Genomic DNA, 20,807 nt, shown 5'->3' with positions numbered 1-20,807 from the left:
GGGTTTCGAGTCAGGCAGGACAACAATAAGATAGCGCACTCTGTAGGATTTTAAGAGAAAAACTTTCTGTAGAACCCTCCGCAGCACATCTCAAAACAAAATCTCGTCTTTGCAGACTATAAAACAGTGTTCAATTGTTTCAGGCACAATGCACAAGCGGCAGTTTACAGACGACACAATAATGTTTTTCCTATCGAGTCACGTGTTGACAGGTAGAGTTCCGCTGTGTAATCTATAAAATAAATGTTTTGGTGCAAGGAGAAATTGGCATTTTACACACTTGCTTTAAAACATCATGACCCGTGAGCCCAAAGTAGACAGAACGATGCAGTGGGGGCGGGAAGATCGTCGCTATCAAATCCCTGTACAGATAAACAGAATATAAGTACTCTTTGAAAACCGTACGGAGGCACAAACTTCTTGCATAAAGCCTAGTAAACAGGTGCTCTGGGACCAGCCCTTCTGCCTAAACAGGCCTGAAAATGTTATCGCGCCGCATGGGCGCAAATTTAGAAGACCAAATAAACGTCGCAAATACACGATGGAAACGCTGTATGTAATGTCTGGCGCAGTGAAGGACCTGGAGTACGTAATAAATTGTTGTAGCCAGAAAGGCGTTGCAAGCCTGGGCTCGACCAAAAATTGACAGCCGATGCGGGACAAAACTCTGAGCATAACGCTCAACGGCCGGAACCCGCTCTCTCCAGCAATGCGCACTTGATTTGAAGGCATGAAGTGGAACACCAAGATATTTAGGAGGGACACAAAACCATTCTATTCCAGCGTACAGGGGAGAAGCTGTGCCCCATGAACCAAACCACAGGCCAAAACTTTTGGGCGATTCAGATGAGCACCAGAAACGATGCCAAACCGATCTATCTTGGACAGCACATAATCAGTGCTGGGCTTGTCAATGCAGAGAAATGCAAGATGTCAACATATGCTAGCAATTTGACTTCATTACCCAAAACAGCGAACCCATGGATGCTACTGTTACGCAAAACACTCAAACAAAGCGGTTCCAGGTAAATAGCAAAACGCAGAGGAGACATCGGACAGCCTTGCTTCACGAAATAGCGGATTGGTATGGGGTTCGAGAGCTGGCCATTAATAATTAATCGTGTTGAAGAGTTGCTGTAGCAAAGTTGCACCGCCTTAAGTACAGTAGACCCCACGTTTGCTCGCTATAGAAGTCAAAACAGAAATGAATGGTGAACAAGGTCAAATTCTTTCGCAAGGTCCATCTGAAGCAGAGCAAGTTGCTCATGAGAGCTGGAAGAATATTCAAGAATTGTACGCGTAGTGTGAACCTTACTTTAAATGGAGCGGCCTCTCAAACCGCACTTGTGATGAGATCTAATGAGTGCCGACATTGCGAATTGCAGGTGACTTGAAAAGAAGTGAGCAAAAATTTTGGAATCCCCATTTGCCTCCAACCTTCTACGGAGTGCAGTTTTCCTTCATCAATAGTTTTCAGAATTAGCACTGTGTGGCTTTTTGTAAAAGACTGAGGAAGGGCTCCTATATCGAACCCCACCGTGAAGACCCGCAGGAGGACAGGAGTGAGGATAGATTGAAATTCCTTGTAAAATTCACCTGAATTTCCGTCAGGACCAGGCGTTTTTGAGAAAGGCAACTGATCAGTTGCATGTTCTACCTCTTGCTGCGTGAAAAAGCCAATAATAACAGAACAATCGTCTTCTAATAAAGGGCTCACTAACGTGTTGGAATGCGCCAAAATTTCTGAATTATGCGCCTCACGAGAAGCACCAAACAAGTATGTGTAGTAATCCACAATTACGGATATCACCTCATTTGTACAGGTCAGTAGTTTGCCACTGGACATCATCTAGAAATAAACTTTGCGTTCGCATGACGGCGCGCTCATCAAGAAAATTGCAAATCATGCTTGGTACGAGATCGAACACGGGCACCCCTGTAGCATTCTGCATAAAATCTTTATAACTCACTTTTGAGACTAGCAAATTCATCGGTATATAAGCCAGGTGCTTAGCATTCTATTTCAAACAGGTTGAAGAAATTTTTCCTGAGTGTCTGCTCCTGATATTTCTTGTAAAACGACCTCACGGAACCAATTTTTATAGCTGTAGCACGCACATGCTGCTTAAACATTTCCCAAGCGGCGAACAGCGGCAGCTTGCTCGAAAACGGGATTCCAGTTGCGAGCGGACACGAATGACAAATTCTTAATCATTAATGACTGATGAGTGCATCTTGGAAAGCGCCCATTTCGGCCTAAATTTTGAACAATCACTGCCTCCGACGCAAGAAACCACCATACAGTGATTAGAGAATGAAACTGGTACAGTGTCGCAGACCAATCCTCGGTAGACAAGTGCGAAAGATGCATAAATTTAATTTAGGCGAGCTCGAGGATGGCCCTGAATGCGTGCGAATAAGCAGAAACCAGGACATGAAGCTCCGGTATCAATGAGCCCTGCATCTTCGGTAACAAGTGGGTTTATCAGGACCGGCACGCTCAATTGGGTCGTACGCACAATTAAAGTCACCCATTAGCACAGCGTGCCGGTCACAGTCCAGTAAACTAGCTACAGTTTCAAAAAGACTGATGCGCTGCGTCATAGTACTAAATACATAGACATTAATTGGTCGCCATGGACACCACGCCACCGCACGGTAATCGCTAAACTTATCCGGCGTGATATGTGTGTCCACAGTTGTTTCCTGTTCTTTCGATTGCGTGTAAATGTAGCAGCAGCATCTACATGCTCGCACGGGAAAACAACGTTGTTCAGAAGGTCCTTTCAGGCCTTTTGGGAGTGCCAACCTATTCCAACCCATGACGTGCAGCCCATTGGCCGTATCATACCGCTTGGAAAACTACAAGTATAAGAACGACAGCTGTCCGTCTTACTATCTTAGTGCTCCTAATCCTTAGTACAAACCACAGCGTTCAGCAAAACTGTGCTCCGGGGCATAAATTACAGAAATAATGCGCTAGGTAGCTTCAGAATCTGCGAGCATGGTAGCGACACAGATCTTTCTAATCCAGCTATACGTTCGAATAATGTAAACACGCATGTTGAGGTGACTGAAGATCGAGAGACTGCGCTGTCTCCTTTGTCATCGTGGACATTGGTACACCGAAAAACAAGGCCAAACGAGGCAGACAAATGACTGCGAATTTATCACCTCAGGACCTGCGGCATCTAGTCTTCCTTTCTAGTTGCCGAGTGACGCCGTCGATCGGCGAGATGGAGCACCGACGTGGAGAAGGTGAACGGCGTCCGGAGAAGGCAGTGCAGTCAGGCGACAGAGAAGGGCTTAGGGTTCAGCAAGAGGTGAGAACTGACGCTGAGGACAGTAACCGAAAAATTCGGGAGGCGGTCGGAAGACGTTCATGCGTCGACAACAACGCCGTGCCTTTTGACCTGGCAAGCCGCAGAAGTAGCAGATCGGGCGATTGTCTGGCGTGCGCCAGGAGTTTCCCTCTTGAGCAGGTGGCGAACACAAGCCGCGGGCTCTCGAAAGCGTCCAGGAGGCGAAGCATAGGTAGGTAGTCGAGCTCTCGCAACAACGTACGCATGTGTCAGCGTGGCAGCGAGAGGTGAGCGCTGAGGGGCTTACGCAAGAGCCTCAATGAACTCTTCAGGAATAATCTGGCACAGATTCGGAGCCAAGTGTGGCGATGGCTCTTTATGGCGTGATATAAGCTAGAGCTGCCGAGCAACTTCTTTACTCATGAAGCTCTTGATGTGCGGCAGGAGCAATGTCTGGTCGCCTACTTCGGTCAGCCCAGTAAGCGACTCGACGGGCGGGGTGTGTTCACGAGTCAGATCCCTGTGCTTGAGTAGTTCGTCGAAGCTCTGCCACAAAGTGACAACTTTTGCGACGGTGCACAGGTCTCGCGCTAAGAACACCTGAAATCCGTCGTCATCGACACCATTGAGAATGTGCGTGATCTTCCGGCTTCTTACATCTTTGTTTCAGCATCGCAAAAATGCTGAGGGTCGTCGACAAAAAGCCTCTTTATGGGCTTGACTAGGCCCACGGCCCTTTGCGTTCAAAGTCGCAAAGGGCCCACGGCCCTTGTGCGTTCAATCTCTTGCACAGGTCCATGACATCTTGAATGCAACTATACTACGTTTCATGCATAGCAGGCAACGCTGCCAAAGCTAGCGCGCCTGTTCGCGCAGGTTAAGTCCGCTCGCAAAAAGTACTTCACCATACAACCAAAGTGAACTCAAGCATATTGCGTAGCGACAAATCTTAAGTACCGTGATTGGCACCTCCTGGAATTCTTTTTACCTCTTGCAACATTTTCGTCCTGCGATTCGTCAAGATTTCGAGAAGCAAAAAGTAGACGTGGCGGTACGATACGCGGTTGGTTGGTAGGGTGAATCGCTTCTACTAAATCCGCGCCCAGAAAGTAGTTCACAGTCCGTGAAAATTATGGCCAGACAGCATGAACCCTGAGCGACTCACAGCCTCGACTATCATTTTCAAAGCTACTACATCGTTTTATACCGCTCTTTGTATCCGTCCAAACAATGACCGGAGTTTCGAGAAGAACAAATGATACGTGGCGGAGTAATATAATTTCGCGGACGCACTACTTCAGCAACCTCCGCAGCGTTGCCTGCTATGTATGAAACGGAGTATAACTCGTAAATTTCGCGCCGACGTGCTGAGCCCGCGCACGCAAGCTCTGTTCAGCGCGCAGTTTCCTGATAGACGGACGGACGAAGACTTCTGAAAAGCTTGCTTTTAAAACAGACTATGTTGTAATGTCCACCTCTTCGTTCCGGCACCACAGATTCGCTACGCACGTCAGATAGAAAATAACATTGTTCAGTTTGATTTCCGCGTCCTATTTGTTGTATACGCTCACCCGCTCATAGGATGTAAGCCAATCCTCAACATCATAGTCATCGTTGCCGCTGAAGATGGCGGGGTCTCGGTTGCAGAGAGAACCAGCACTGACGACGGCCGAGCCCATTTGTATGATTTGGTGGTTGGCGACCGAAGGCATTGAGGGAGGGGAAGTTCGAGATGATGTTATCCCGCAGCTCCACCAAATGTAAGGTGAGGTTCATTTGGAGAAGCTTCGGAACGGGAGCAGGGCTAAAAGCAGTCCGGGTCAACCACTCCCGCCGGGAGCGTGCACTAGGCGATGGCAATTCAGCTCGCGCCTATGCTTGTCTTTTTCGTTGCACCGTAAATTGCCTACCCTATTGATACTGTTGTGCTGCTGACTGCCACTGAAATGTAAACAAGGTGTAGGCCCAGTCAGCGGGCACTCAAGCTGCCTTTTCGCGCACCTCGTGGTGATATTGTACTATGCACATGTTCTATGTCCAAATAAAGTCCAAACTTCTACCTTTCCTTCTTAGGTGTGATAGTGGTTTTTCGAACGTTGCAAAAATTCTTCTTCTGCTTATTTCGCATATTTCAGCACTTCTCCTCGATGTGGTATTCCTTGCTAGAGTGTTAAACTTCATGAATCTTCCCAAATTATTATTCTAAGCGTTTGTGCGCACTTTTTTTTCAGCCTGCTTGGAGCAGTGCCAATTCGGCTTCGAGGATCTGCAGGCCCGAAAGGAAGGCATTTTATGCTGGTCATATAAAAGGAGCCGATGACGTGCACAGTAATGACACATTTCTTAGTAAAATAGAGTGTCCGTTTAAAAAATAAGCGAGAAGAAACAAATAACCTGCGCCTTCCACTCTGTTGCGGCTATTACCTGCTGGAACACTGTTTGGGCAAGTGAATGCTTGCATGTGCCGAAAGCTTAGTGAGACCCTGCTTGACGCCACTGGACGTACATGCAATACGCAAGTATGGCATGGCGCAATACCGAGATGACCACTCGAGGTGAATTACAAAGCTCGCTTAGACGTCACTATTACGCGTACGATCACTGGTGTCAAGGCATCCGCAAGAAGAAAAAAACTCTGCAGTACATTTGCAGAAAATGCAGTATTGAGTCCGTGCTCTATGGAAAGCAATGGCCATTGGTAACCAGTTTTGCTGAACGGCTCTGCGTCTTTAAGGAGCTCAGCTCTGCGGGCATGATTGTGTCCATACTTTAATTGTCGCTGCGGGACACGTATCCAAAATTCACGCGTTAAGTGGAGTAATCGCTTTTCAACTACGCGGCGCCTCTTCGCTCTAGAAAGTGCCCCAGGCTATGGCGTGAAACGTGTCTTGAATGCTGAACTGTGTTTTATTTGTTGCTTCTATTGTTTGATTTTATTGATTCGAAAGCATTATCTGGCTTATCGGCAACGAAACCCAGAAGCAGTGGACCCAGAACTCCTACATGCCGTCACCGTGTTACAAAATAAAAATAAAATTTCTTCCTAAGGTGCCGGGAAATGAACCCAATACTTCCATATTCCAAGGTGAGCACGAAAACCATAGGTCACAAAACCGGGTCGCTTTTCGGTGCACAAAGACGAACCTAGTGTATAGGCTACCTTACGAGCGCCTGCTAAAGAGTAGGTGCATTATTAGAAAGGAAGAGAAATTGTAAAAAAGATAGGAGAAAACAGTGTTTTCCCATTTAAAGCACGTAAGCAGCCTAAAGTGCCTACCGTATTTACATATTCTGCAGTACCTTTCCTTCGGCTAGCTAAGTGCTACTCTGGGTATATCGTTATCAGCGCCGCGAAGAAATGCACCGGTGTTAAAATTCCCCTCACTTCGTGCGCGGCAATTGACGCGTGCTGCGCTTGTTCAGAGGAATGGGAGCGGCACTTATCGTGGACAGCGGGGTGGCGTTCAAAATGCATTGTTCTCATCGTGGAGTACGCGATAGTAGCGGTGCATTAAAATGATGCCTAGAAGAGATTCGGATGCCAAAGAATCTGACACTTTGCAAGTAGCAGCCCTTGTCTGGCACTGGAAATTGACAATGGCAATAAAACGACGCCCCCGCACAGATTAATTTTTTTTTCCTTTCGCTCTGCTGGCCCGAGAGACTCCCAGAAAAGAATCATCCATATCGCGGCGCCACGTTCCCTTCATACGTTATTGCTTCCGTTCTCTAGAACTAACAGCACTCATCTCCTCAAATTTATTTTGAATGCTGCGAGCATTGAAATTAACTTTTGGCACCTTTTGGCAATTTTACAGCGTCAGCTGGTCAGATGGCTGCTCAGGTGTTTACTTGAGGGGGCTCTTTCATTTGATTTGCGCAACACATTCTTCTTTGAAGTCAGGGGAAAATCGGCCCAGGCGAAAGCCGTCTCGCACCGACGACCGCGGGTCGCACGCGCCCAGTTCGAACTGCCGGCAAAGCAGGCATTGCGCCGTATCTCATCGTTATTGACACATTACTACACCTTAATTCCGATTCGGAGTTCCTCACTTGCCGTGACGCCTGCAGCCTCTTTCATTGCGGCAGGTTCGAGATGGTCGTCGCATGGTTCGGGGTGCGCATATTTTTGCGTCGTATAATCATAACTTTTAATAAGAGGCTCAACAGATTCGCGTCAACTCTTCGTAACATGTAGGTCGTCTCAAGAACGGCGGACAAATATTCACGGTTCGATTATAGTTGAAGCGCTTTTTTTAAGTGTTTGACTGAAATGAGTTGAAATGCTAAAGGCGTCGTTGGAGTCAGCCTTTAGATGCGGAGGGAGGGAAAAAATAATAAATCTTTTAAGTGCATGGCGCGCCCGCGTACGCTAATACTTGCATAGGCTGAGTCATTATCACTGCTTCCTAGCTGGTCCGCTATTCCACCAGAACCCTTGAGTCAGCGATTTACGGGCCAAAAGAATAATTTCTCTTTTTATATTTATTTCTTATAGTCTGCTACGCCGTCCCGTAGGTCATTAGAGCAGGGGCTTAAAATTGTTAATGTCTGTTCAATAACAAATTAGTCTTTTAAACATAAAAAAAGGTGTTCTTACAGGAGGTACAAACAATAACTGAAGGCCGACTATTCTAATCTAGGAAAACTCAAAAGAAACTTTACCTCAGAAAGGAAGTTCCGTGTTCTTGATGACCAAATATTTCTATACACCAGTTTGCAGCTGAATATAATTTGAATGGCTTATGCCTGTACACGTTCACAAATTCGTTTGTTCACAGTGTTCATTTCCACTTATCCTGGTTTTTCTTGCCACGAGAAAACAACTTCCCTATACCTTGAGTTTGGCGCATGATGGCCTGAGTTGCCTGTGTGCCATAAAAGAAAATACAATACAATACAATGTTCTTCCACCCCGCCGCGGTGTCTGAGTGGTTACGGCGCTCGGCTGCTGACCCTAAAGACGCGGATTCGATCCGGGCCACGGCGGTCGAATTTCGATGTAGGCGAAATTCTAGAGGCCTGTGTACTGTGCGATGTCAGTGCACGTGAAAGAACCCCAGGTGGTCGAAATTTCCGGAGCCCTTCACTACGGTGTCCCTCATAGCTTGAGTCGCTTTGGAACGTTAAACCCCAATAAACCAATACACACAATGTTCTTCCTACGTGCCACTTGATGAGTTAAGGCAACTATCTGCATGACTATTACAATGCTTATATATGTTTTGATTTTCTTAGTCAACCTCAGTCGCAAGTCAGCGCTGTTTTTATCTGTCTATATCCGTCCTTGTCTTCTGTGCCCCGCATGAATCAACAAGATGTGTAGGTCTGAAGAAAGTTTCAAATGCCAGTCTTATTTATGTTATGCGTAACTCTTCAAATTGCATATTTTTCGAAACTCTGCATAAAATAATTGCCGTAATAATTGCCCCAGCAGTTTCAAGCCAACACCTCTTCCACGGTCAGTTAGCTGGCTTCGAGGTAAAGAAAGCAACTATTTCCCAGCAGCGACTTCAAGCCGCTCCGCAGCGATCTGTCCCGTTTCACTTGACTCGTTCAATTGTCGCGAGTGGTCCCAGACCACTGGTAGGCTTCCTTAAGCGGGGCAAACTAGAACATGCATTCTGAACAGCGCGAAAAAAACAGCGAGGAAGTAGTATGCGACTGAAACGCCTGGTTGGCGAAGGTTGTGCATTCTAAACAGCGCGCCCTAAATATCTCTTTTTGCATTTCACAATTCGTAACCTTCTTCAAATTAACCACTTTTTCGTTCTGGCCAAGCTATCCGACGCGATGACACCGACCGGCAGTACGCGAGTAAAGCGGTGCGCTTGCATTTTGTCTGCGTCTTTCGAAGAGCTCTATAGCTTCGCCATTGAAATCCCGCATCCGCTGCTGGAGCATTATTGTTGACATTGCTTTTGCCCACTTTCCATTAATTCAAAAAGCTTTAAATAAATTATTATGCATTGGATTAGAGCGCTTACCTGCCAAAAGTCCTTAACCTTCCATCAATATACTCGTTCTCCATTAAGCCACCAGAATTTCATAAGGACCCGATGCATGGGCACAGCCAATTTAAGGTAGTAGTAGTTTCAGCCACTGACAACAACTGATAAGAAAGGTTAAAACTTTAAAAAGTGTTGCACAAAAAATTATCCGAGTAACTTTTCGAACACGTGAAAGATCATCCTCAAAACTCTTTAAACTCCCCAGAAACCGCTACGCACAAACAACAAAATTTCGTTCAGGAAGAAAACTTGGTGTTTTACCTGATTGCTTTCAGGACGGCACGACGTGCCTTCGAGGCGACCTACAGGCACCTAGAAAAACAAAGTTCCTTCGCACAAAGCTTGGCTGTGGTCTTCGCCGGCACATCCACACGGACAAAAACTCCGCACTGCGTCAGTTGCAGCAAGTGTCTGCGCTTCTAAGAAACAGCTTAACGACACGTCTTGAGAGAATTCTTCCTCTCTTGTTTTTCTGTCGACCGTCCAAGACCTCCACTCGTTCCGCAGCGCTGCGCACTGTACGTACACTTATTTCTTTCTGCGTTATACCGAGCTTGACGAGGCAGCGGGCGCCCGGACAGAAAAATCAAGACAATGTCAACGCATCCGTTCGCTCAACTCCGCTCTGCTTTTTCAGTGAGGCGCCTTCCCACCTCTTTATATTCAGCTGCGCGAGGAGAAGAGGGCTCCACGTGAGCGAAGTTTCAACGCTCTGCACTGCAAGAGCCGCCGGTTGGAAGAGACAAAAAGCAACTATAAACAGCCTTTCTCGGGCAAGTATGAGCAGCAAGAGAAGGCGAAGGACGGGACCGGTGCAATAAAGGAAGGGTGTAACTACTACTGACATTCTTCATGACAGAGGCTGTCGCTCGTATGGAAAAGAGATGAAAGAGAAAAAAGGAGGCAGCGATGAAAAGCGCTCGAATAGACGTGCCAGGATGGAAGAGCACGGCAGACCGATCGCACGTGTCTGGTCTCTCGAATGTTCGTCTTCATCCAGTTCTCGAGAGCGACGAGCCATTTTTCTTTTCGTTTGGAAAGTGTTCCGGTTCTCCCTAGACTATTAAAGGGGAGACGATGGATCAATCGCGGAGTTGGTATTGTGTCTCGTTCTCTGCAGTAGAACGGTAATTTGAAATTGAAATTGAAACTGAAATTTATTTTCCCTCTTTTCAACAGAAAGAGGGAGCCGGGGCAAAAGGCCAATTGGCCTGACGAGGTCCCGGCACTTGAAGCAGCGGCATCGGTGCGCAGCACATACCATAGATATAACATCACGATAACATAACAGCAACAAAATACAAAGAATTGGTGACATTATGTACAGAAAACGAGATGGAGATTCACTGTATTAGAAAGTGCGGTCACGGAATATAACACACAAAAGATATTATATATATATATATATATATATATATATATATATATATATATATAAATGCAATGGCATAAAAAATGCAAGCAAAGAAGCACTGCATCCTTTACTTGCAACGACAATAGAACAAAAGATACACAATAATTATACAAAAGAGGTGCACAGGCACTGCACGGAAATCATGAACCATGTAAATACTGAATATGTACCAAAGACTAAAAGCGTAGGAATTTAATAAAGTAACATGATATGCAGTAAAGTAAAAAGAACAAAATGTACGCCAAAAACGAGACAACCTTAAGAAATTTTTATGTTAATAGAGGGTCAGTTTCTAACAAAAGCTTCTTGATTTTTTTCTTAAAACTATTTAGAGAGATGGCGAATTCAGTTTTAAGGCTAAACACATTGAGAATAGTTGGTACCTGGTAATTCAAACTTTGTTTGCCGGATCCTTGGCGGATTCTTGGTACTACTTTCATTATTTTGCGGAAGGGGTACCTCATTGTAGGAGTGTCATTGGTGGAATCATATAATCGTTTTTTGTGTATATGCTGCCGCAGGCGAAAGTTATAAATCTGCTTAGTGTTTAGTAGACTGTATTTTCTAGAGTGGAGCAGTGGCAAATTTAACAGTAAGCCATAAAATCCTTCTAATGCCCGCAAGGCTCTTTTTTGGAGTGTGTGAAGTTTTTCAGTGTTACTAGCTGTCGTGGTTCCCCAGACTAGAATACAGTACGATAGCCTGGAATAGAAAAAGGCATAATATATTGCTAGCTAAAGCCAAAGAGGTATTAACGGTGCAATTTTATACAGGCATCCAACAGCTTTACTTAATTCTGTAGTTAGTTTTGAAACATGTACATTCCAGGGCAGGGTTTCATTAAACTAAACGCCAATAAATTGATAAATAAGAACAGATGCTTTGCCAGTCCCGCTCGCAAAATAAAAAAGTGACATAAAGAACGCCATATACTTTAGTCCGGAAAGTTAGCTGGTCATCAGGTAATTGTGTATATAATTACGTTATTACTTGTTAATTGAGGATATAGGTGCGAAATAGTGGCGTTTTAGGGAATCAAGCACTGGATTAGTGGGCACTGTGAGGCAAGGAACAATGGAATGCACCACGGGGAATTCAGACCTGGGAACTGAGCCACCCGTTTCGTTTCGCGTAGACTGATTGCCCTAGATAAGGCGAGTTAACCATTCTCAAAAACCTCGACGCGTTAGCATTCCCACCAATTGAAGCCAATAAGGGTAGTCAGTTTCCGTCTGGGTCAATGCCCACTACAAGTGTGTTTGACCCTTTCTGTAGTTCAGTCTAGCTGAACATTTTATGATTTATTTTTTATATCGGGTGTCCGAACGTAATTCCCCTCAATGAACGCGAGCCCGATAGGAGCCAGACCAAGGGCTTTAATTTTCTTTTCCTTTTTGTTGTCCTGCCACAGTATTTGTCAGTGGAACCTGAATTCCTGGCGCTGAAATTTGTAGTTGGGCACACCTTTTTGTCGGAGCGTATACAAGTAAACTTCGACATAGGTTGAAAGAGTCAGTGACGGTATGTATTTTCTCCGACGCTTTCTCTCCGAATCTATTCAGGATGCTGCGCCCCCTGATCATTATCCTCATCACCAATACTGCGTTCACAGGAGCGTTAATTATTAAAAATTTAACAAAGTTAATTATTAAAAATTAGTTAACGAGCTTACGACGTAAGGCGATTCACCAGCTTAGTGATGTCCGCCAACACTGGTAATACTATGCAGAAAAAACCATATTTTGCCCCAAAAAGACTATTTCTGAAAATTTCTGAAACTGTTACATATATATATGTAACACTTCCAGAACATCACGAAGCCGGTGAATCGTCTTACGTCGTCAGCTGGATAACTAATTTTTAATAATTAACTTTGTAACTACTAGTGTTAGGCGCCTAGTGTAATTAGATATTTGTAGCCGGTCGTTAGTAATAGCCATATCAGTCTTTAGAATTTCGAAAATGCTATTACTCTAGCCGCTGTGTGTATATATATATATATATATATAAAAGAAGGGGATGAAGATTGGATGGATCCGGTAGAACATAAACGTAATTCGGTTGACACACGGTAGAAAAACAACCGTTGCTGTTTTTGTACCGTGTGTCAACCGAATTACGGTTATATATATATATATATATATATATATATATATATATATATATATATATATATTGTGGGATGTCACAAAATCGGCGCATTTTTAGAAACAAAAAGAAAAACAGCGCCGCGCGGACGCATTTCGCCAGCGCGGTCGTAGAACGGGGAAGAAGGAAACCCCTAGAGAGCGACAATAGCCTTCTGTGTGTGTGGCGGCCCCCGCCGGAGGGAATGAGTCATCCGTGCCACCGATTTCTCTAGAACGACGGAGGAGGCGCTTCTACTGCTAGCCGGGGGAAAGGGCGTAGCCTTGTGTGCGCTAAGACATGTCCCCGTCGCCCGTCGGCGGCGGCGGCGCCACGCCAGAAATTACGAGAAGCTACACGAAGCGGCTCCCGGCTTTTCACCAACGAGGGCGCGCTGGCCGGCGCGGGAAGGAAAGGGGACTGCACGGCCGACACTGCGTGTATGTGCGCGCCTACTTTGGCGCGTAGAACAAACAGACGTGTGAGCGAGCCTATAAAAGAAGGACGTTGACCGCTGTGACGTTAGTCCGAACCGCCGTTTAAGCTTCATCGAAGCGCGCCCGTTCGACTCCCGGGAAAACACTACTCGGCCAGCATCGGACCAGCGAGGCAACGTTCGCCAGTCTGCGGGACAGCATCGTCGTGGACCTCTGGTCGTCGAACTGTCGCAGTCCCCGGTGAACAAATTATGTTTCGTTGGTTAATCTCTCTCTTGTGTTAGTGCACTTTCGGTGCAATATTGGCTTTGTATTGTATTCTCTGTCGAGCTTAACTTTGCATGAGTTGCATTGTTTTGTTAATCACTTTGTATGTGTTTCTACTAGTGATTGTGAAATCCTCGGTATCGCCTCATTGCTGTATAAACTTTGTCTGTGAACCTTTGGCTCCGACCCATTCTCTGGCTTGCGACCGGCGAAAGCTGGGCACCAAACGACCAAACACCTCTTCTCACTTGGTGGCTGGTCTCCGCTGAGCTTGCCACGATGAGTCGAGGGCATCTCCTTTGAGTCCGAGACCGCTACCCCCACACGCTCTAAGGGTGTCTGGGAACTCACGCTTAAAAGTGCGAGTAGTTGGGTGACATGGGATCACAGGCGGTACTTCATCCATATAACCGCGGATTTGGGCTAGTACGAGATAAAGGCACAGACAGCGTTCGCCGCGCTCAGACGGTCCCGTTCCTAAGGAAGGAAGGCGCAGTTAATAGAGAGCACAAGCTTTTATTACGCAGTAAGCAGCATTACAAAACGCTGCACTAATCCCCAGACCTCACTAGGACCCACAGCCCAACCGCAAAATACGGAAGCGGGTCCGCGGAGCCTAGCGGTCACTACCTGCCCTAAATGAACCTATTCTCTGACTACTTCAAGCACCTCGCCACCATTTGTGAACTGCTGTCCTCTTGCTAGGCTGTTGAACATAACTTTGCTTTTCTGCATGTTAATTTTTATCCCCACCGTTCTGCTTTGCCTGTCTCATTCATTGATCATGCTTTGCTGTTCATGACCTGAGTGACTTAGCAAGGCAGTATAATCAGCGAATCGCAGATTACTTAGGTATTCTCCACTAACTCTTATCCCCAACTGTTCCCATTTCAGGCCCCGGAATACCTCCTGTAAACAGGCAGTGAATAGCATAGACGAGATCGTGTCTCCCTGCCTGCCACATTTCTTTATTGGAATTTCATTCCTGACTTTATGGAGAACTATGGTAACTGTGCTATCATTATAAATATATTCCAATATTTTCACATAACACTATTCTACATCCTCATTCCGCGTTCCCTGCATGCCTGCTGAGGTTTCTACTGAGTCGAATGCTTTCTCGTAATCAATGAACGCTATATATAGGGGCTTGTTATATTCTGCGGATTTCTCTATCACCTGATTGATAGCGTGATTGATAGCCGGATTGAAACCAGAAGCCGGATTAGGCAGCGGGAGAGGCGATTCCTTAAACCACTCGCGTTCTTTGTCCCCGGGCAAAGACTGGGGGACCCGGGACCCAAATCTATGCAGATTTCTGCTGCCCGAGTCAGTGGCAATTTCCCGTTCACTTGCCGCTCGCGGCCTCTCGCCGGAAACCCCCCCCCCCCCCCCCCCCCCTACTGTTACTGGGAGTGTCCCAATGGGGACGCGAGGCAGAAGCGGAAAAACCGGAAGGGAGGGTGATTCACAGCGGTTCTTGAAAGAGCTTTCCTTTGAAAGGAGGACCAGCAATGCGGCCCTCTGAATTCCTACGCAAGAAGTTCAAAAAGGATGCGCACCATAAAATATTATGAAAGGGGTAACTCAAACATCACATAGACACTGCATTGTGCGCACTAATAATAGCTGTACATCTTTGCATAGGTTACAGTCTCGCGCACGACGGGGCGCCCGAAAGAGTGCGACACAATTAGCCGCCGTGATATCTCCGACAAAATCGATCGCTCCTGATGAGCAGCGACCGTGGGGGACAGGAACCAGCTCACCCCTACATCGTCGCGCCGCGGCGGAGATGCTCGCCAGAGTCCCGCCCGTGTGAAGATTGTCTCACAGCAGTGCTACGATGTGGACAGCCCCGTGCAGGTTGCTTCTAAAGTTCCGCTGGTGCGGGCATGCCCTCTGGCACATACCACCACGCCTGGAGGTCGCGCACACGGACTCAGGGAGCCAGGAATCGCAACCGGCTTTCCAAAACGATAGCACAAACATGCCACGTCCGTGGCCCTAGTACACTTCAAGGCTCCTGAGGGGGATAAAGCCACTGAACAAAAAGTATTTACAAACAACTCCACTTCCCCACACCCCACCCACAATGGTCCGGAGAAAGGAGGATCGCGAGCATCGTAGACAGTCTTCGCGCGTATACCAGCTAGCACCCAGACATTCAGAAGCGTTGCTAACAAGCATGCGGTTCAGCGACTACTCTGTGAGCTTTTTTTCTTTGCTTTTCCTCCCCACATGTCCTTCTTTTGACGGATTCGAGCCCGCGCACACCGCCTCTTCGACGTCTGAAAACACACTTGCCAAGGGAGAAGCAGCTACGCGACGAGCAAGCGTAGCGGGGAGTAGGCGCAAACCGGCCCACGCAAGGACGAGAAGAAGGCTTTTTACCCACACACCAACACTCCCTCCCGTGTCTTCCGAGAAGGAGGGAGACCCCGCACACGACCTTTCGCACAAAATGAGATAAATAAAGACCTCTTCTGCAGTGAACCGAAATACGTTTCGTTATATACAATACTACACTGCATATAAGCGAGAAAAAAAGGCGCTTTGAAACTTCTATTATGCATACAAGAAACATCTAAACGCGAAAATTCGCTTTGAAACATTCACAGAACTGTACAGAAACGTAGCATGCATTCCTCCACTCACATATCGGGATGAAGACTCTGCGAAGTGGTTTGCTCCGGGAACGCCACGGAACAGGCTCGCACGGCGAAGGCTGGTAGAGTCCGAGCTCAGCTCTCAACCGAAGCTATCCAATATCAAGCGCGGGAGAAAAGACAAAGGTGAGTGTCGTCTAAGCTGGCACCGAAGAGACAGCCGAAAGTGGTCGTTTTGTCCTGTCGTGCCCGCTTGCCAAAACTTAAAATTATTCGATCTCAACATCAACTATCTCGCACACAACAGTACTTAAGCGATTAAGTGAGCAGCTCCAACAGGCTTCTCTTTGCGCTTCAGAGGGCACGAACAAACCAACAGAAAAACTCTGCGTACAAAGAAAACATCCCTTCGCGCCATGTCGACCCTGTCTCTCACCGCGGAACAAAGGTTAGTGGGTATCGCTAGGGTAGAACTCTGCGGATTGGCTCTCAACACCGCGAAAGCGAGCGAGAGTGCCTTCTTGCTGTCGTTCTGTCTAACTGACCGTCGTCAACAGCAGTGGGTCGCGAAGGAACTTGGCTAATTTGCAAACAGATGCTGCGATGCTGTTGGGTGGACTCGACATTCCAGCACGAGCCGTAATGATCCACCAAGGCGAGCCCCGGGGAGGCCAGCTCCGTCTGGTTTCGGGCTCTCCGCACGCGATACAAGCTATCGTTACGGCACCCGGTCTCCTTGAAGAGATGGAATTACACGGCCCTATGCATGCTCCGCAATACCAGCGACGTTCGACGCATTGTCTCCCTCAGACTACCGTTAGTTCTAAGCGCAAAAGTTCTCACCACGCTGCGCCCTGAAAAGCTTTTCGGGCTACAAATAATCCTACCTGCTCCCAAGGAGTCCTGCCAATTTTGCCGTCCTTACTCAAGCGTCATGCCCAGCCAAGTCTCTGCTCCGCCAGTCCTCGGCGCGGCGCGGATATGCTCGTAAGCTGTCTCCTTCGGCGCCAGCGCAAGAGCATACACATAAATGGCGGCTGGCTGCATGCATCTTGCTTGAAATCCGAATAAAGGTTGCTTTCCCACGCACGCATCGACCCGAACTTACGAATCTGCAAATTTGCTGACAGGCCCTAACTACCCACAACGGACAATAGAAAGGCGTCTCATGCGCGTTACCAGCTGGCTTAACTGACCATCAAGCATGAAGCTGAATGCAGTAACTACAAAGGCAGGAACTGCCCCACGTTGGGTGCCAGTTATGTGGGTGGTTTAATTATGTCGCAATTTCCCCACATAGCGCGGCTTCGGGCCAGAGCAAGCTGAACGCACCGCCAGTGTTCGTCGCGCGCCTGCGCTCTCGCTCCGAAAAGGAAGGCGCAGTTAATAGAGTGTATAAGTGTTTATTACACAGAAAGCTGCATTACAGAACACTGGTAGAACGGCGAGTTCAGCGAGTTGGTACATACCTGAAGAAAACAGCGCAGCAACAGGTACAATAGAGAAGACGAGACAGGGGCTGTCCCGTCTCTCTTGTTCCTGTTGTTGCGCTGTTTTCTTCAAGTACAGAACACTGCTAACCCACAACCCTCAGTACAACTCAAAGCCCAGCAGCAGCACCCGGACGCAGGCCCGCGGAGCCATGTGCGCAAACCAACCATAGGCCAGTGACCGCGCAGATAAGGGCGAGTGACACACAGCGATGCGAAGTCGAAGCGAGATCAACGGAAGGCAGGGTGATATAGAGGGGCTCTTGAAAGAGCTTCCCCTTGAAAGCAGGACAGGCAATGCGGTCCCCTGTATGCGGCTCGCGGACACCCCACGGGGTGTCTCTAACGAACGAAACGGCAGCAGCGGGCGGTCAGTCGGCTCCCTCAAAAGCCTCAATCCCCACAATATACTATACTGGATGCTTCAGCGAAGGCTTTCAAAAATTTTCGATTATAGGTTTTGGGGTAAAAGTATGGTTTTTAGGCACAGTACTACCAAGTTAGCGGACACCAGAAAACCGTTGAATCGTCTTAAGTTGTAAGCTGATGAATTAATCTTTAATAATTAACTTTTTAACTACTAGAGTTTGGCGCCTAGTTGCAATAAGAGATTTGCAGCCGGTCGTGAACAACAGCAATATCAGTTTTTGTAATAGCGAAAATGCGATTAGCATTGGGGCTGAGGCTCGACAAAATTTCACTTTTCCGGCTAGACATGCTTCCGAAAGCGCATGCAATTTCGCACAAAGCAGCGAAACTTTGTTGAGACACAGCAGCGAGAGTAATCGTGTTTTCGAAATTATAAAAACTTATATGGCTATTATTGACAACCGGCTACATATTTCTAATTGCAACTTGACGGCTAACTCGACTAGTTAAAAAGTTAATTACTCAAATTAGTACACCAGCCTAGTACTTAAGGCGATTCCCCGGCTTTCTGGTTTCCGCCAACACCCGTAATACTATGCTGCAGAAGCCATATTTTTACCCCCAAAAGACTGTTTTTGAAAATTTTTAAAAGCGTTCGCTGAAGCAAACTGTATAAGAGTGTACCGAGTGTTTCAGCGACACTTCCCTTCCTCAAAAAAATTTCATTTTCATTTATTACGTGAAACGCCCTTATATACAGGTGTGTCTGTGTTTGCGCGCGCGCGCGCGTGTGTGTGTGTGTGTGTGTGTGTGTGTGTGTGTGTGAGTGAGTGAGTGAGTGAGTGAGTGAGTGAGTGAGTGAGTGAGTGAGTGAGTGAGTGAGTGAGTGAGTGAGTGAGTGAGTGAGTGAGTGAGTGAGTGAGTGAGTGAGTGAGTGAGTGAGTGAGTGAGTGAGTGAGTGTTTCAGCGAGTGATTGAGCGAGTGAGTGCGTGAGTGAGTGTGGTTGTCTGTGTGTGTGCGTGTGTGCGTGTGCGCGCGCGAGCGGGGGGCGTTCCAGCTAACTTTATAAAAGAAATTGAAAATTACTTTTCATCAAAGGAAATGGCGCAGTATCTGTCTCACATATCTCGGCGGACACCCGAACCGCGACGTAAGGAAAGGGATAAAGGAGGGAATGAAAGAAGATAGGAAGAAATAGGTGCCTGTAGTGGAGGTATCCGGCATAATTTCGACCACCTGGGGATGTTAACGTGCACTGACATCGCACAGCACGCGAGCGCCTTTTGCGTTTTGCCAGCGCGGTCGGGTTCGAACCCGGGTACCCCGGCTCAAGGTTTAAAAATATGCGAGGATGCAAAATGTGAGCGCAATCTCAACCACTGTCCTTCCCCGTATGTTGTAATCTGAGTAATTCAGAGCACTTATTTTGTGTCATTCAGGGAGTAATAAATTGGAAAAATTCCCTTTCCAGCCGTTGCGTTTCAAGAGAAAATTTAATTTTAAATTGTTAGCGCCGCAAAAAGCCTGGAGTTCGACAGCTTTCACTTTGATACCTGCTTTTGATTAGTTTCTTTTCGTTGTTGATTTCGCGTTAAAAAGAAGGCCAACGAAATATGAAAAAACCCACGTGGCAACCCGCTGGCGGCACGGTAGTGGATTCCGCCGTACTTCGCAGGTTGTGAGTTCAGTTCAGGTTTATTTCTTTACAGGCCCCCGTTCAAGGGGAGTTACATAAGCGTTGGGATTACACTTGAAAAAAAAAACGGCGATGATAATTTAAGTTGAAGATCATCTGCTACGCGTTCTTGGAAAGCAGATGTTAAAGCGATGGCGACGATGTCATTGGTATAGGCAGTTCTCGTTGTAGCTGCTCGAACAAAGAACGAAGCAGAAACGTAGTAGTGTGCGATAGTGGGCGCGCAACTTGAATGACTGGTGCGGTGAGATATGCGCGCTGCGGCAGTGATATACGGCGCTTGCCTGAGAGATGAATGAATGAATGAATGAATGAATGAATGAATGAATGAATGAATGAATGAATGAATGAATGAATGAATGAATTAATTAATTAATTAATTAATCATTTACTGCAAGGGAGAAAACTTCTGAAAAAGGGTGAGGCTTGCAATGCATCCAGGTAAAGAAAGGAGCAACAGTCCGGATTTTGCTGTCGAAGATGAAACGCTCACGTCGTATTAATTAATATGCGGAATCAATGAAACGGCACGATTTTGAACAGCTTCCAATACAGTGAATAGATACGCTTGATGAGGGCTCCAGTTGGCAGATGTGTATTCAACCACTCAAGAGGGTTTCGTCATCACCCTCTTCATTAATCCGCATCAGGACAAAGACGTTTCCGAATGTGTGCAGAATGTGTTGGCAGAGTATATAGTCTAGAATAAAATTGCTGTTGATCTGAGGCCACGTCAAAATTTTTCACATGCGTATTCAACCACTAAAGCCGGTTTCGTCATCACCTTCTTGTGAAAAGTTGAAAAACCGTTACTTGTCAAGTGCCTCTGTTTGTCCTCCGTGCAAGCTGTTCTTAAGCTTTCTCATACTGGCCATCGAGTTTCACCATGTGTCGTCTGCGAAAAACAGTAATGTTGTGCTCTTTTTACGGTTACTTTGTACGCGTTTCCAGCTTGGGTAAACAGTGATCTGTATCTGTAAATAGTATCTATGTTACTCGTCTTTTATTAAAATATCTTTTCTAGTTCATAAAGGTTCATAAAGCTGTTGACGGTTGCTTGTAGCAATGCACTTTTATTTGTTGT

The 20,807-nt window shown here is 46.7% G+C and overlaps 2 protein-coding genes across 2 annotated transcripts in view; both read right to left on the bottom strand.

The window, feature by feature from the left end:
• LOC149361173 (monocarboxylate transporter 9-like) overlaps positions 1–9,700 on the bottom strand; it is an 89,743-nt gene extending 80,043 nt beyond the window's left edge. The window contains exon 1 of the mRNA XM_089572617.1: positions 9,575–9,700. The gene's annotated coding sequence lies outside the window, so the exon portion shown is untranslated. The remainder of the gene's footprint in view (positions 1–9,574) is intronic.
• The window catches only part of LOC149361172 (uncharacterized), a 74,083-nt gene that overhangs the window by 13,728 nt on the left and 39,548 nt on the right, over positions 1–20,807 (bottom strand). The window lies entirely within an intron of this gene.

The sequence above is a fragment of the Amblyomma mixtum genome, chromosome 2 (genome assembly GCF_055824585.1).
Source record: "Amblyomma mixtum isolate Tamu chromosome 2, ASM5582458v1, whole genome shotgun sequence".
Lineage (NCBI taxonomy): Eukaryota > Metazoa > Arthropoda > Arachnida > Ixodida > Ixodidae > Amblyomma > Amblyomma mixtum.
This window is presented reverse-complemented; position numbering and strand designations above follow the sequence as displayed.